General features: G+C 42.4%; 1 long non-coding RNA gene across 1 annotated transcript in view; it reads left to right on the top strand.

Moving 5' to 3' along the window:
• The first annotated feature begins 487 nt into the window (after positions 1 to 487).
• Positions 488 to 17,884, top strand: part of LOC135221619 (uncharacterized) — a 75,525-nt gene continuing 58,128 nt past the window's right edge. The window contains exons 1-2 of the long non-coding RNA XR_010316053.1: positions 488 to 638; positions 4,721 to 4,825. This is a non-coding gene — a long non-coding RNA (uncharacterized LOC135221619). The remainder of the gene's footprint in view (positions 639 to 4,720; positions 4,826 to 17,884) is intronic.

Below are 17,884 nucleotides of genomic sequence, written 5' to 3'. Positions count from 1 at the left end.
AAAGCATGAAAAATCAGATGGGGAAAATCATTTTTCGTCCTATTGCAAACCACACACGGGTGATGATGGCTACGCCCACTCATGATTGAAATTGAATGCCCCGCTTTGTGAAAAAGTAAACAAACAGACGATGTAGGCAGGTGCAATGTTACCGCCATCTTCATTTCATGCCAGGTACTAAATTGTATGCGGCCGATGCAGCTGTGGCTTGAGCTTCCCATCTTTCGTATGTTGTCTTTGCTTAATGGCAACTGTCAAGATACGAAATTCGTTTCCAGTCCTGTGTAAGTCTTTAAAAAAACAAATCTACATTTGCTTAATTTCCTATTTTTATAGAATTACATTTTACTGTTAAAATTTAGCAGTAAACATATTTGCAGATAAAATTTGTGTTGATTTTGATTAACGTTATACGATGGTTTTGACGTAGAAAGTTGAAGAGATCAAATGTCTACTCTTGTTCAACGTCCTTTCTTCCTTCCTTCCTTTCTTTCTATTCTTTCTTTGTTGTCGGGAAAGGAGGCCTCTTGTTTTTTTGGGTGGGGGGAAGCCTTTCTTGAAGGCCTTTTGGCTGTTGGAACTTTCCTAATTGTTGGTGTTGATTGACAGCTAGCCTAGTACTAGAGGGAAGACACGTGGTGAGTTGAATTATTATTATTATTCTTGGTTACTCTTCAATAGATGAAGGCTGGCAAATGGCCGTGTAGGCTTAAAGACAGGGTGAGAGCGATCCTTTAGGAATGCAGAGTGAATCTTATGGGTACTACCTACTACTACCAGAGTGACCTTCAGTAAATTTGGTCATGTGCCAAGGGGGCCGTGTCTCTTGCGTACCTACCTAGGTATAAAACCAATTCAGAATTGCCTGTGAGTATGTTGTCGTTGGCTATACCCTTTAGCCTATTTTCCTTGAGTTGTCATTACAAAACTTGGTGCCTAGATTAATGTAGCCTTGGCCAGCAGCAGTCTTTCTGAAATTCTTAGGTTAGGTAACACATTAGGCACTTGGTACACTTGTATTTCTATAGAATAGGTAGTTCCGCATGGACTGCAAGGAACGTAACCGCAGATACGACATCCACTAGGGATTGGGGTATCCAATGTATTTCGCTGTGTCTAGTACTGGCCCCTGGTAGTTAATTACAGTCGTCCAAATGATATCACGGTAGATCTAGGGTACTTATCCGCGGTGGTCTTGACTATGGCAGTTGCGGTTTTTCTATGCAGTTTTACGTACTGAACAAGAATTTTAAGTAATATTTATTCGGACGACTGTTATTAATCCCCCAGAGGCCAGTACTAAACACAGCGAAATACATTGGACGCCCCAATCCCTAGTGGATGTCGTATCTGCTGTTACGTTCCTTGCAGTCTGTGCGGACTGCTTCTGTAGAAATACAAATATCACTTGAAATTCTTGTTCAGGAGGTAAAACTACATAGAAAAACCGCAACTGCCATAGTCCAGTCCGCCACGGAATAGTATCCTAGATCTACCGGTACGCTTATTTTGGTTCCGGCGCTTGATCCTCAGGACCTAAATTTAATAATCAAGCAATTAATCAACTTACATTTACATTTATTCATTTTGGTGGTTGAATTATAAGTGGTTATACTGTATGGTTGGTATTTTTCTTTTTAATTTTAATACCATCTCATTTAGGTAGTTGGAAATTTTTGCATCATTCGCAAGTTTTTTATATACCCAATACAGGAAGCATGCTAAAATTGATTGTTACCAGCTCTGGCTTTTCTTAGTTTGCCCAATAATGTTTCGGTGATCGTGCTCCCTTTTGGATTTTATTGCCCTTAGTGCATTGTGAGTAAGGATGGCTTAACATATTTTGAACATTGTTACTTAATGAATGTGGGTATGTGGTCAAAGTTAAAGCCTGATGGGTTCTTTTGCTTGATTCTCACCATTCAGTTGGGAATTTGGATTTCTGGCCATCTTGAAAAAACTTGGTTCATTCCTCGTACTGTCGAGGTGTAAGTCTTGTTTCCCATATTTCACCTGCATTACAAAATTTCACTCGAAGTATTTGTGTCGATTGATAATATTAGTACAAAATTAGTAAGTACTTCAGTTTTTGGGACATACAGGGATGTATCTTCTTAACATCCCCATGTTAATTCTGATGAAAGTGAGGTAATGTATTCAGTGTTACACCCTGATGAGGATATAATAGGTTGGGAGGTTCAGGGATGCAAAACGCACTCCCCTGGTCCACCAGGTTTTGACTCTGCATATAAGGTTAGGTTTGGTTGCAACCCTGTTGTTTGTGTAGTATGCTGTGCTAAAATAAGGTTAAATGAGGTGCATGCATCTCTAGTGGTGATGGAATTGAAAAATATATTTTTAAATCAATCTTTGCTCTCTATTATGATACTTGTAATTACATCATTGAGTGGGAGGGTGCTAATGAGTGTAGTTATGATTGTGATCATTAATGATTACATCATATTCTGTTTTGTGTGGTTTGGATTATCTTGGTTATTGTCATTAAGTTGTCATCCAAAAAGGATGAAATAGAGTGGTTTCAAGTCTGTAAGGAGAGAGGATCTGTACTTGGTGTTACTTTTCACTTTATATGGTCATGACGTAATGCTGTGGTAAATGTAGGTACAAGAGTTTTTATAACAACTGTGATCAATATATTGTTTTGTTACATGAAGTAAATGTTTATTTAAAGTGTAAGCAGATGAGAAACATGTAAAAAAATAGGAAAGACAGAAAAGATTCTTCTAATGCTAGTACAAGAAGTGAGGTTATGAGTAAGTCTCTCATCTCTTTAGCTCTCCTGCTCTCCCTGCTTTGCTAGCAATGCTTCATAGATTATTTCATCTCCACTGTAAGTAGTCTTGAGGCTACTTTTGGAAGCATATAGAGGTAATATTCTCACACTTCCTACTTTACCAACCCAGTAGTATAGTCCTTCACTGTCTTTGCTGTGCTGACCTAGGCACAATTGTCCCACTTTCATCAAGGTGTGAGTGATATCTCTTGCAAGGAGCCCCTAGCATCTTTCAGGGGTCTTTGCAGCATAATGAATTAGTCATCTGGCAAAAGTTCCACCAGTTGGATTCTAATCATTGGGTAATAAACATCTTATTCCTGGTGGAATTTTGTTGTTGCCATGTGGGTTATGATTATTTTTTCACACCTTGTACCCACCACCTTTTCAATGTGCAAATCAGCTATCATATGAGATGTAAGATTCTTTAAAAAAAAGAAATAGAAATTTTTATAATTATTTTTTTAATACCTCTCTATTACGTATCCCCTCCAACATTCCCACTCATGTGGACAGGAAATGATTGGCAAACATTTGACACTTGAATCACCTGAAAGAAATTGGTTAATAGAAAGTTAAAACTAAACGATCCTGTTAATTTTAAAGTGTTCACACTATAGTCCTTTTGCCTGTGTTTCATAATAGAGAGGTATTTGAAAAATAAAATTTATAAAAAATTTTATTTTGGTCTTTTACAAAAGATCTACAGTATGAACAATTCTCAAGACCCTGACACTACAATTCCCAGAAAGAACTGCTTTAGCATAGCTGATTTTTCCCACGTTCATATTGGTCACTTGGAACCATGCTGATATTAGCTAATATGTATTAGTCATGTTTCCATCAATTGCTATGAAGTTTTAATCCCAAGATTAATGGAACAGGGAACTCAGGCCCATAACTACGAAATTGACAATACTTTTGTAATAGGATTAATGGTTGAGAACCATCAACCCTATTAATGTTTTTTCCTTATTTTTGGTCATTTCATACTTTGCTGTATTCTTTTGGAATTAGGACATGAGTAGCCTGTTAGATTGCAATGGAGATCTGGTTATGTGAAGAATACCCTTGCATTTTTTTTTATTGTAGTTATTAGGGTAAACATGACATGGCAGTTACTAGGTTGGACTTTGGTTTTGTAATGTGTAAATGAATTGTGAACTATTTGTGCAAGGTTCACTGCTAGTTATTGTATTTGAACTCTTTACAGCTAAATGCAAAATGGTCAAAGACCCAAGTGCAATATCCCTCTAGTGGCCCTAAAGATTTGGCAGCCCATGAAATCCAGTCACCCAACCCATTATCCAGTCTCACTTGAATTTTTGAGTTCCACTTTGGCTCTGCCACAGAGCTTATGCCAACTGTGTCTGCTTCCATTCACAGTGGTTGCCCATTCAGATGCTGACACCTGGCCCAATGTTGCTTGAATGTGCTAGTTGAGAAACCGTCTTTGTAGGGAACATGTTCCATATCATTCACTGGTGGTTCCTCATTCAAGTATTGACAAAACCCAACTTTGTTAATTTAATGGATCAGCATAGCAGTTAGTGAACTTACAACTGCCATCACATGTGGTCTTGTCCCTTTGTTGGTCACACTAAAAATTTTTGTTTTGTGTAGCTTTTATGTTTCATTTTTGTGCTAGGCTTGGTAATGTTTTCTATATTGGTATTTATGTATTTTCAATGGTAGCATTTAGTTTCCTCATGGTTGCCCTTACTCATTTGGCTTTATGCATCAGGTTGCTGAAGTTCTGTAGCAAATGAGTAAATTATAGAATTTACTATTGTTTGGTGTTAATCTAAGGCTGTTATGACATGCTTTCATTCTTCACTCTTTGTATTTGATGATTGTTTGTGTTTTATGTATATAACTGCCGATAATTTAATTTTTTTTATTTACTTTGTATTCTTCTTCTTCCAGACTGATGTTAAACGGATGCCAAGAGAAGAGATGATATCCTAAATAATCAATACAACTAGTAGTAGAGGGACTTCAGCTACATCCTCACTTGCAAAGGAAATGTAGGTAAGCAATGTTTGGTCAGTCACCCACCAAGACCATATATGGATTATAAAGTGAGATTATAGATCTGAATGTATGTAACCTGAAAAAAATTTTGGGTTATGTATAATGGTAATTATATGTAGCAGCTCCTATCTCCCTCACTTCTTGGATTCCTCTTAAATATCCTTTTGTTCATGAAACTTACCTGTCAGATATATATATATAGCTGTATTTTTCCGAATCCGACAGAAATTTAAACACTTACGACACACGCAGTGGGAGTCAGGTGGTTAGTACCCATTCCCGCCGCTGGGAGGCGGGTATCAGGAACCATTCCCATTTTCTATTCATAATTTTTCTGTCGCCGGTGCTGGAAACACCTGTTTTATTGTAGTGTCTTACCGAACAATTATAGAGCCGTGATTTCCACGAGCGGCAGGATACTAAATTCAAATTTAGCGCGTCGGCGTCGCCAACACTGGTGGTGATGACGTCATCTCCCTCCACTCGCGGGAGAACCAGGTACAACTGCCCAGGTGAATCCAATTCTTTTCCTGCCGGCGTCCGGTGAACATCGGTGGTCGGTGCGGTTGGATGACTTTGCTTCGCTTTTTTTTCTTGTGGATTTGATCTTCGGAATTGGTGAAGTACTCTTTTTTGGCGTTGTTGTTATTTTGCTTTTTATTTAGGCGTTGCCATGTCGGATTCTAGTCCGTCGGGAGTTAGGTTTTGCATCTCAGGATGTAAAACTAGATTATCCAAGTTAGAGTATGATTCTCACACTAAATGTGTTAAGTGTAGGGGACAGGTTTGTTCAGCAGATCGAACATGTAACGAGTGTAGTGATTGGACTGATTCTCAATGGAAGTTTTTTAGTTCATACTCGGAGAAATTAGCTAAAGACAGAATTAGAAAAGCAACGCTTAGGGAAAGTAGACTTAGCTCTGCTTCGTCTTGCGATGCATCTGTTCCTTCTGTTTCTCCTCAAATTGTTATGTCTCCTTTAACTACACCTCCTATTCCTCCTACTAATCCCACTTCTCCGGCTTCCCGTGTAGTTTCTTCCGACACCATTGCCAGTCTGGAATCGAGGTTAGATCAGAAATTTTCGGTACTAGCGAATACGGTTTTGCAACTTGGTAATTCAGTTAAGACGTTTTTGGTTAGAAAGCGGCTTTAGGTAAGGGAGTGTAGTTTAGGGTGCGTCTGTCTGTCCTGACACGTCTCCTAGACAAAGGTCACGTCCAGTCCCCCGCCACCGGGGAGAAGACATACCGGAAGTCCAAGGGAGTCGATCGGGATTTGCCCACAGACAGGCGCCTCTCTTGTTGAGCCTGTTGCGCCTCAACAGGGCTCGGTTAAGCGTTGGAAAGGTGTTGCAGTCAGACGCCTTTCGAATGATTCAAGCGATTCGTCTCCGGTCGCGCGGCGCTCTTGGCGAGATTCGCCTGTTTCGCCGTCCCTTAAAGAGGCGTTCAGGCGCCGATTCTTCGCCTCCTCCAGTCAAGCGGTATAAGGAGCCTGAGAGTAGGGTTGCGCCGCGGCCGTTAGCGGCTCGTTCGTCGCCTCAATCTGTGCCTTTTTCGGCTCCATCTACTAGTAAAGATTGTGGTTTTAGTGCTGTAGCTAGCAGTTCTAAGGGTGTTTCTTTAGGCGCTTTTTCTTTTTCGTCTGTTACGCCTGATGCGCCTGTTTCGCCTCGAATTTCGGCGGCTCCGAGCGAGCGCCAAGTAGTTTTTCCGCCTCCTGCTGAACATTTAGCTCTTCCAAGCCTACGTTAACTGTTTTTGATTCGTCTCTGCGCCTTTGCGCAAGCAGTTAGAGATGTTAACCAACTGGATGAATGAGTTCCAAGGGTGGTTCGAAACCTTCAGATCCGGTTGTAGTTCCGTCTACTTCTTCGCGGTATCGGAGAATGAAGAAGAAGTAGAGGAGGAGGATTCACATCACCTCTCGTGTTATTCACGTCTCCTTAGATTTCTTCTGGTATCTTATCCAATTATTTTGAGAAAGCGGCTCCGCGCGTCCCCAACTTCGACTTTTTTGATGAGGAGGAAAACTTCAGGACCTCTCCTCCCAAAAACTTGTTCTATCTAAAGCGGTTAGACATTTGTTGAAAGAGACTGAGAAATGGATGTCTATGAAAAGAGACTTAGGGAAGGCTCTTTTCTGGGCTCAGCTCGTGTCGGCCTATGAAAGTAATCCTTAATATCATCTTTCTAGGTAAAATATCCTAAAATTACCAGAGAAAAAACAAATTAAGAAAAAGGTCAGTAAGACTGACTCGCTCACTCTTAAAAAGAAGTGTCGGTATGAAATAGGGGCGAGTGTGGAACACTACCACGAGACAAACACCAATTAGAACTTCCTATCAGAATCCCCCTAAGAGAGAGCTGATACCAACGGGCGATGCAGCCTCTACTACTACTACTAGAGGACGCCACGGGCAGCAGCGCCCCTAGCGGTCATCCTTAATTTTTAGCGCCAGCATCTTGACGCTGTTTTCCCTTGTGCTTTTACTATTCTGGATTTATCTCGTCTTCTAAGATGGAACGTTCAGCAATTGCCACGGCTAAGTTAAGTAGCTCATAAGTAATATTTTATCATAGTTTTATCTTCCGGGTACCAGTATTTTCCTTTTTATAGGTCATATACGGTTCCCCGGTTTGTCCTCGTGGCGGCCATGCTGCCTCGTAAGATTCCCGGTCCTCCATACTGGGACTTCTTATACTTATGGGTTATTATTTTTTCACGTTCATTGTTTTACATCGAGTTTTAGTTAGTTTAGCCCTCTTACCATTCTCTTAGCTTGGTATTTAGGGCTATCATTATACTATTCTGGCCCAGCATCCCGGCTCTTGCTCTACATCGGCTATCGCTGGCTCCGAGTAGGCTACTGTTTTCTTGGAATAGTTGCCTCCTCCTGGCTTCTTTCTCTTTTCCTAAAAGTGTCTCTTCCACCTTTCGATGTATTTTATTATTATTATTATTATTATTTAGGGTGTTAGGCTTAGCCTAGGTGCTTGTTCCATGTATTGGTACAGCTTGGTTCACGTGGCCCTACCACGGTTTGTGGTGATCGCGGCCTAGGCCACTAGTGGTCACGTGTTTTCCATAGCACCTCACCCTGCCCCACCTTCCCCCCTCCCTCTCTGATGAGGTAGGGAGGAGCTGGGGGACCCCTTGGTTGTCATAACAACCTCATAGCCTTCTCTCACATTCCGGAGGTGCCGGGGGGGTTCCGCCAGCAGGGGGTATAGGGCGACCACTATGAGGTACCGGGTCTCCATACGGGTAGTTGGTGAGGCGGGGAGGAGTAGGCCATCCCTTTTTTTTTTTTTTTTCCCCCTTTCCTCGCTCCCCGCCGTGTTTCACCGGGACCTCCTTCCCCCCCATATACCCATTACTCAGCCACCTCCCTTACGATACGAAAGGAGCCTTCCGTCGCAGCCGGGGCCCCTTTGGTTGGTTTATAGGTTATTGGCTCCACTAGCGGGTTAGGGTGGGTACTATGGATGGTCGTTTGCTTGCCTACTATATCCTTATATCTCTCCCCTGCTACCGGAAGGGAGCTTTAACCCTTACCTACGCACTCTTCTAGTAGACGGGTGGAGAGAAGTTGGTTTGATGTTGTTATGTACTATGTTAAGGATATATACCCTAATTTAAGATGTTTTACAATGAATTGTGTTTTATATTATTATTATGGTTATCAAACCATCCCCGCCATTTTACGTTGTGGTTTCCTTTACCACCACTCCTAGTTGGTTGATTCTTGTGCCTCCGCCACTGGCGGAGCCATAGACTTTCTTCCAACATGGTTACCACACGTATTTTAGCAGGGCTCTGGTTTCATCTAACTTTATCGCTCCGGCACCAGCGGAGCATATGTTAGACTGTAAGTGTTACTCTGTACTCATGTACGTTTTCTACTTACAGGCTACCAACTGTCAGGTCCTCGCTTGCAATGCGACGCTGCATGACCCCTGCGGACACGATGAGTGCAGGTCTCACGCCCCGTGTGCCACCCTGTTCAACGAGTTCATCGTTTGGCATCCCGATGCCTGCACCATTTGCTACGAAAGTTTTCTTTACAGCGCCTGAGTTGGACCACGTTGTAAAGAATCAATTTAAACTTTTGGAAGTCTTTAGCTTCCTTGATTGGACTATTGGCGCTTTAGCGGCCAAGATCGTAAGACTGTCCCCCTTCTCTCTCAGGAGTTAGCGGAGGATTGGATTGGTGTTCTGTCCTGTGCGGACAAATCCATTAGGGATGGATGTGATGAGTTAGCTTCGCTCATCGCCTTTGGTACCCTTAAGAAAAGGCAACTTTGGTGCTCCTTTGCTTCTAAAAGGGTTACTTCCCAACAGAAGTCTGCTCTCTTGTTTTGCTCCTTTTGTGAAAGATAACCTCTTTCCAGACGATGTAGTGTTGTCAATTTCGTCTGTCGCGAGATAAGAAATTCTACTTCGGATTTACTGCACAGTCTACTAAGAGACCTAAAGCTCCTGTGGAGACTGTTCCTTCGGTTTCTCCTCTGGCCCAAGTGCCTTTTCGAGGGAGAAAAACCCAAGCGCTTCTTTCGGCCGAAGTCGAATTTTGCGACCTCAGTCTAAGGCCTCGGCCAAGGTTAACAAACCTTCCAAATGAAAGCTCGGTTCTTCATGCACCAGTGGGAGCCAGGCTGGCTCTGTTTTGGGAGGAATGGGAAAACAGAGGAGCAGAAGCCTGGTAGTGCAAGTACTCAAGTTCGGCTATCGTATTCCTCTCGTTTCACCTCCCTCGCTCTCACCTGCCAATTCCCATTCCAGGCATACTCTCCGGGCTCAGACAAATTTCTGGCGCTAGCCGCAGAAGTGGAAGCGCTTGTTCTCAAAGAAGCGATAGAACAGATAGAAGGGGATTTTCCTCCAGGCTTTTACAATCGCCGTTTGTAGTTCCCAAGTCATCGGGAGGGGGCTGGAGGCCGGTTTTGGATGTGAGCGCCCTGAACTTGCATGTCCAGAAAAAACAAAATTTCATATGGAGACCACTCGGTCGGTTCTGGAGTCCATCAGACAGGGGGATTGGATGGTCTCTCTGGACATGCAAGACGCTTATTTTCACATTCCGATACATCGCGAATCTCGGAAGTACCTGAGTTCATGTTCGAAGGCAAGGTGTTTCAGTTTCGGGCGCTTTTGCTTCGGACTAGCGACCGATCCTCAAGTTTTCACCAGGGTTCTATCCCCGATAGGAAGCCTGGCTGCACAATATTTAGGAGTAAGAATCTCCCTCTATCTGGACGATTGGCTTTCTCCGGTCGGAATCAGAGAGTCGGTGCATGAAGGACCTTGGAACAACTCTGATCTTGCCAGAAAGTTAGGAATTCTGGTCAACAAACAGAAGTCCCAGTTTGGTTCCATCTCAGAGCATCCTTTATTTGGGGATGATTCTGAATGCTCAAGTTTTCGGGCTTTTCTGTCCCCGAAGAGGGTTCAAGGCTGTCTGGAGACAGTTCAGGAGTTCTTGGACAAAAAGGTAAGTTCTGCCAATCAGTGGATGAGGCTCCTGGGCAAATTGACGTCAGTGGAGAAATTTGTGACGTTGGGAAAGACTGCACATGAGACCTCTGCAGTTTTTCCTGAGAGCCTCTTGGTGCAGGAAGACACAACCAGAAACTCGATTACCTTCCTGTCACAGATCAAATAAAAGAGACCTAAGGTGGTGGCTCTCTCGAGCAAGGTTGGAAGAAGGGTTAGATTTACGACCCATCCTCCCGAACCTACAGTTCTTTTCCGACGCATCGGACACAGGTTGGGGAGCCCTACTGGGAAATCAACGGACTTCAGGAGCTTGGTCGGAGAAGGAGAAGAAGTTCCACATAAATGTAAAGGAACTGTTAGCAATTTTCTTGGGGCTCAGACAGTTTCGGAGCTTAGTAGAAGGTCGAGTAGTGGCAGTGCATTCCGACAACTCCACGGCTCTCTCGTACGTGCGAAACAGGGGGGGACTCAGTCTTTCTCTCTGTACGAAGAAGTAGCCAAGGATCTCCTCCTGTGGTCAAACGAAGCGAAGGTTCAGCTAGTCCCGAGATTTGTTCCGGGAAAGATGAACGTCCTGGCGGACGAGTTAAGTCGTCAACAGCAAGTGTTACCTCTGGAGTGGACTTTGGACAACAAGATTGTCAGAAACTTTGGCGCCTTTGGGGACGACCGTCAATAGACCTGTTCGCGACATCAAGGAACAACCGTCTTCCTCTCTTTTGTTCTCCAGTCCCAGATCCTCTAGCTTGGTCGGTGGACGCAATGCTGTTGGATTGGTCGGGTCTGGAAGCTTATGCATTCCCTCCGTTCGGTCTAATAAGAGAGGTGCTGAACAAGTTCATGTCGCACAGCAATGTAACACTAACGTTTAATCGCTCCCTTTGGCCCAGGAAAGAGTGGTTCCCGGACCTTCTCCAGTTTGTTAGTAGACTTCCCCAGACTTCCTCCTCCAGAGAAGTGGCTTCTCAAACAACCTCACTTTAAGAGGTTCCACCAAAACTTCTGTCCGCTCTAGCTCTGACAGGGTTCAGACTGTCCGGAATCTTGTCAGAGCGAAAGGATTTTCAAGAAGAGCTGCAGAAGCTATCGCTCGTTGTAGGAGAGTCTTCTAACAAACTCTATCAAGGGAAGTGGAGAATCTTCCAGAGAGTGGTGTAGAAGTGCTAAAGTCTCTACTTCTGCGACCTCTTTAACAGAAATAGCAGATTTTCTTCTATTTCTTAGGAACTCTAAGAAACTGGCTCCTTCGACGATCAGAGGATATAGAGCCATGCTCTCTTCGGTTTTTCGACATCGAGGTTTGGATATTTCCTCCAATTCAGATCTGTTGGACCTCATTAGGTCCTTTCAAAACCACTAAGCTCCCGCAAGATACAGTGGCTTGGAACTTAGATGTGGTGCTTAAGTTCCTCATGGGGCCACCGTTTGAGCCTTTGAAGTCGGCTTCACTCAGGAACTTGACTAAGAAGGCACTTTTTCTTATTGCACTAGCTTCTGCTAAGCGTGTCAGCGAATTGCACGCTATAGACAAAAGAGTCGGTTTCTCTCAAGGCAATGCTGTATTTTCGGGTATCTTTGACCTTTCTAGCCAAAAATGAGAATCCTTCTAATCCTTGGCCGAGGAGTTTTGTGGTAAGGAACTTATCTGATTTGGTTGACATGAGAGGAAGAAAGGCTCTTATGTCCAGTCAGGGCTAGGGCTATGAAGCAGTATCTGTTTGCCACTAAAGGTATTAGAGGACAATCCTCTAGCTCTGGACCTCGGTTCAAAATCCCTCTCGTCCTCTTTCTAAGAATGCTATCTCGTTCTTTATTAGAGAGCTTATCAGGGAAGCTCACTCGCAGTCCGAGAACGACAATCTTTCCGTTCTGAGAGTTAAAGCTCACGAGGTTAGAGCAGTGGCAACTTCTTTAGCATTCAGAAAGAATTTATCTTTAGCTTCGATTCTTCAGAGCACGTTCTGGAGATCGAATTCGGTTTTTGCGAGTCATTATCTCAAGAGATAGAAAACGGTTTTCGAGAATTGTAAAACGTTAGGTCCGGTGGCGGTTTCTGGCATGGTGTTGGGAGAAACGGCACAGGGGTCGTCACCTCTATGCTAACTTTTCACCTTGATAGGTTGTCGAGTTCAAGGGAAGCTGGGGGGTACTGAGTACCTGGGATACTCACCAGTCTGTTAGGTCAGATTATACAATGGTTGGGTATATATGTTTTTAAATCTGGTGTTGGTGACAAATGTTTTGTATGATTGAATTTCTGGTCTTAGCCCAGGGCAAGGGCAATCTTTGTTGTTACTATCCTCCGTCAGTCAGCCTTGACTCGCTTGAACTACGGAAGGATTCCACTCCTGTAGAGGCTAACTTTGGTCAAATTCCAATTCCTCTACAATAGTAAGAAGAGCACCGACCAGAGGCAGTAACAGTCTGCTGTAGCTCTCTTACAAGGTAAGGTACAACAGACACCTTGAGTGTTTACTGGTATTGCAATAAATGTAACCATTTAAAAATACTAGGGGTGGTTCCACTGAATCCCACCTTACCCATAAATGTGTAATCAGCTCTATAAATTGTTTCGGTAGACACTACAATAAAAATGAAATTTTCATTATTAAAATGAAGTTTTATTGTTATACTTACCGAACAATTATGATTATACCCACCCTCCTCCCCTTAGGTGAACGGACGGGCAGAAAGAATTGGATTCACCTGGGCAGGTTGTACCTGGTTCTCCCGCGGAGTGGCGGGAAGAGATGACGTCATCACCACCAGTGTTGGCGACGCCGACGCGCTAATTTGAATTTAGTATCCTGCCGCTCGTGGAAATCACGGCTCTATAATTGTTCGGTAAGTATACAATAAAACTTCATTTTAATAATGAAAATTTCATTTTGCAGCACCTCCGTCCAGATTTTGGAAACTTACTAGCTACTTGAGTATCCCTTTTGGTTTTTTCTTTGGTATCTGAATTGGATTGGTGGCTTGGCACACGTTGACTTTGGATTGATTTGAATTTGGTATTGATTTTTCTTTGATCAAGATGTCAGGGTCTAGTTCTGCTAGCGCTAGATTTTGTTCTATGTCCGAATGTAGAGGTAGGCTACTGAAAGCTTCAGTAGACCCACATTCTGTTTGTAAGATTTGCAGGGGGAATGAATGTACGTTTGAAAGTCGTTGTAAGGAGTGTGAAAGATTAACAGAGTCTGAGTGGAAGGCGTATGAAAACCTATCTTAAGAAACTTGAGCGAGATAGGTTAAGGAGGTCTTCCTCCAGGAGTGTTTCAGGTAGGCAAGATTTTAATGATTCTCCTGCTAACCCTTCTGTAGATTATGCTCCTACCCCTGTAGTGTTGCCTCCGGCCCCTGAAGCAGTGTCGGTAGAAGGTAATACTTTATCACTAATTCTTCTTAAGAAGTACGGTTAAGGAAGCCCATGAAAAGTGTAGTGAAAGTGACATGGAGCTTCTGAAAGTGAAAGCCCACGAGTTGAGGGCTATTGCTACTTCGGTGGCTTTTCACAAAAATATGGCAATCAAAGATATTTTGGGCGCCACTTATTGGCGAAGCAATTCGGTGTTCGCTTCACACTACCTGTGGGAGGTGAAAGCAACATATGAAAATTGTTACTCGTTCGGACCATACGTCGCTGCAGACACTGTTTTGGGGGCAGGAGGTAGCGCTCATCCTATCCTTTAATGGTTAGGGGAGTTTTTAACTTGTGTTATGGTTGTGGGGTTGACCGCCTGCGGCGGATCTCCCTTCCATTAGCTTAGTCTAAGTGGGATACTTTTGGTAGGCTACGCCAGGTGGTTTGGTTTTACTTCGTTGCCCTCATTTGTATGGGTCATGGTCTAGTCACGTCGTGGTCTCGCCCCTGTTGACAGATCATCTGGAGTGCACCAGCTTTATAGGTCTCTACCTTGCTGGCAACTCTAGTAGCACAAGCAGACTTACGCGGCAGTAACCACGAAGTCAGCTATGCTAACAGGTAAGGAACCAAGATATCAATTATCTGCATATATATGTTTCCTAAAATCTTCTATTCTGTCTACTCCCACCACCAAAGGTGGGATTCAGCTATATATATATCTGACAGGTAAGTTTCATGAACAAAATGATATTGTAATGATACAATTAAGTTTGTTCATACTTACCTGGCAGATATATATAATCAAGTACCCACCCACCTCCCCTCAGGAGACAGTGGAAATATAAATTATGAATAGAAAATGGGAATGGTTCCTGATACCCTCCTCCCAGCGGCGGGGGAGGGAAGGGGAATTGGGTACTAACCACCTGACTCCCACTGCGTGTGTCGTAAGTGTTTAAATTTCTGTCGGATTCGGAAAAATACAGCTATATATATATATATCTGCCAGGTAAGTATGAACAAACTTAATTGTATCATTACAATATCATTTTAGTGGTAATCTTGTATTTACTTCTTCCTGCTTGTCTACTGAGGTCTGTTATTTGCTTGTTTTGTCCTTATGGTTGATGTATTTTTGGTTGGTGTAGGAACTTCTGTGTTTGTATAAAAAAAAAAGTTGTATCCTTTGTAGTAGATCCTGAATTCAGTTGCTTTACTTGATACCTAAGTTTTGAGTAGTACTGAGACACTTAGGAATATAGTTGTTGGTTTTTTTGCCAGTAAAGGATATAAGCCTGATTATCGTGTGTGCATGGGGTGTTTTTGTAACCATCATTCTCATCAACGTTTGTAAGTCAGTTCATGTTTCCCTTTTAGTGAAGCTTGAAGCCCTTGTGCTAAGGAAGACTAGATTCATCTTAAGAGGATTTTTGGGTGTCCCTGAAATCCATTATGATGGATTTTTGGAATGATAAAATGGAGGAATGCAGATGAAACCTGTATTAGTAGGTTTGTGGCATTCATCTGTATAAAAAAAAAATGTGGCAGTGGTGTTAACTGGCCCTTATGACACACCTCTTATCTGTAGACAGTGCTGTATAATTTAGACAAGAATCTGTTAAAAAATCTATGTTTAGCTCTTTCAATTACCTTAAACTAGTTTTCATGTTTTAACTTAATAGTACGTCATTGTTCTAAGGCTGCCTCTTTCCCCATTGTATTAATATCTTTTTAATCCAGGTTTTTTTCTGAGATGATGACTTCTTTTCAGTGGATGACCAATCATTTGCTGATCTCTGGATATTACCTTGGCTTTTGTAGACTCAAAGATTTCATTAAATTACTTGATAATATGTATCTGTAAAAATAGATATGTATCTAAAAATAGATGTGTATCTGTAAAAATAAGTCTAGTGTGGTTGAATTCTTATTCTTTTCATGTCACTTTGTAATATAGGATGTATGTGATGTTTGTTTTAACTTTGCTTGTAACAAAATTGGTTAATTACTGTAGACTGTGTTGTGGAGAGTAGCCACTGAAAGCTGTTTTCATGAGGTTTTTCCTAAATAATGGGCAATTTTCTGTTCCCTTTTGGCACAATTCGTTATCACTCTGCGTAACCTTTTCAATAATTTTTGTGCTGCCTTTCCAAATTCAGATTTTTTTTTTTTATTATATAAGCTGATTATTTTCCCACTTTATATTTTACTCCCCTCTGCTGGAATGGGGAAGGCTTATGCGGTAACATCTGCCCCAAGGACAGGGTGAAGATGTCCTTGTAGAGGTTGGAGAAGAGGATGACATCTGTCATTTGGGAAGAGAAGGCACCAAGTATGGAATTGCTTTTTTAGGACTGATTTCAAGTAATATACTCTGCAGGTCTAGGAAGAATAGACCCTCCTTGTTTAGGACGAACAGAGATGAAGAGTTTAGGGGCATTTCCTTCCTCCGTAGGAGCTATTCAGCTTCAGTAAAGCAAGAAGTGTATAAATTATACTTTAGGTTAAAAGAGAATTTGGATTTTCATATTCCCAAATTCGAGTGTCCCATTTTACTTAGTGTCCTCCTTTCTTAGGGCCTGAAAGTTTCAGTAGGGGCACACTTCTGTTACACAGCAAAGAATGGTTTGAAGTTGATCAATCCAGGAAAGGGTTTGTGTGTATGGATCATGAAAATGATTGTAATATGTTGCTATTATTATTATTATTATTATTATTATTATTTTTTTTTTTTTGATCATCATCATCATCATCACAGTCCTCCAATTTGACTTGGTGGTATTTATAGTGTGGGGTTCCAGGTTGCATCCTGCCTCCTTAGGAGTCCATCACTTTTCTTACTATGTGTGCCGTTTCTAGGATCACACTCTTCTGCATGAGTCCTGGAGCTACTTCAGCCTCTAGTTTTTCTAGATACCTTTTTCAGGGATCTTGGATCGTGGCCTAGTGCTCCTATGATTATGGGTACGGTTTCCACTGGCATATCCCATATCCTTCTTATTTCTATTTTCAGATCTTGATACTTATCCATTTTTTCCCTCTCTTTCTCTTCAACTCTGGTGTCCCATGGTATTGCGACAGCAATGATGATACTTTCTTCTTGACTTTGTCAATCAACGTCACGTCTGGTCTGTTTGCACGTATCACCCTATCCGTTCTGATACCGTAGTCCCAGAGGATCTTTGCCTGATCGTTTTCTATCACTCCTTCAGGTTGGTGTTCGTACCACTTATTACTGCAAGGTAGCTGATGTTTCTTGCACAGGCTCCAGTGGAGGGCTTTTGCCACTGAATCATGCCTCTTTTTGTACTGGTTCTGTGCAAGTGCCGGGCATTCACTTGCTATGTGGTTTATAGTTTCATTTTTCGTATTGCACTTCCTACATATGGGAGAGATGTTATTTCCGTCTATAGTTCTTTGAACATATCTGGTTCTTAGGGCCTGATCTTGTGCCGCTGTTATCATTCCTTCAGTTTCCTTCTTTAGCTCTCCCCTCTGTAGCCATTGCCAATTGTCATCGCTGGCTAGTTCCTTAGTCTGTCTCATGTATTGTCCGTGCATTGGTTTGTTGTGCCAGTACTCTGTTCGGTCTGTCTTTCTCCTGTCTGTATATTTCTGGGTCTTCGTCTACTTTTATTAGTCCTTCTTCCCATGCACTCTTTAGCCACTCGTCTTCACTGGTTTTCAGATATTGCCCCAGTGCTCTGTTTTCGATGTTGACGCAGTCCTCTATACTTAGTAGTCCTCTCCCTCCTTCCTTTCGTGTTATGTATAGTCTGTCCGTATTTGCTCTTGGGTGTAGTGCTTTGTGTATTGTCATGTTTCCTGGTTTTCTGATCTATGCTGCGGAGTTCTGCCTTGGTCCATTCCACTATTCCTGCGCTGTATCTGATTACTGGCACTGCCCATGTGTTTATGGCTTTTATCTATTTCCCGTCCGCATTGGAGTTTGACTTGAGTATCGCCTTGAGTCTCTGCATATATTCTTTCCTGATCGTGTCCTTCATCTCTTGGTGTTTTATATCCCCTCCTTCCTTTATTCCCAGGTATTTGTATCCTGTCTCATCTATGTGTTTGATGTTGCTCCCATCTGGTAGCTTTATCCCTTCAGTTGTCGTTACTTTACCTTTTTGTATGTTGACTAAGGCGCATTTTTCTATTCCAAACTCCATCCTGATGTCCCCAGA

The sequence above is a fragment of the Macrobrachium nipponense genome, chromosome 3 (assembly GCF_015104395.2).
Source record: "Macrobrachium nipponense isolate FS-2020 chromosome 3, ASM1510439v2, whole genome shotgun sequence".
In the NCBI taxonomy this organism is placed as follows: Eukaryota; Metazoa; Arthropoda; class Malacostraca; order Decapoda; family Palaemonidae; genus Macrobrachium; species Macrobrachium nipponense.
Note: the sequence above shows the minus strand (reverse complement) of the source record. Positions and strands in the feature narration are given on the sequence as shown.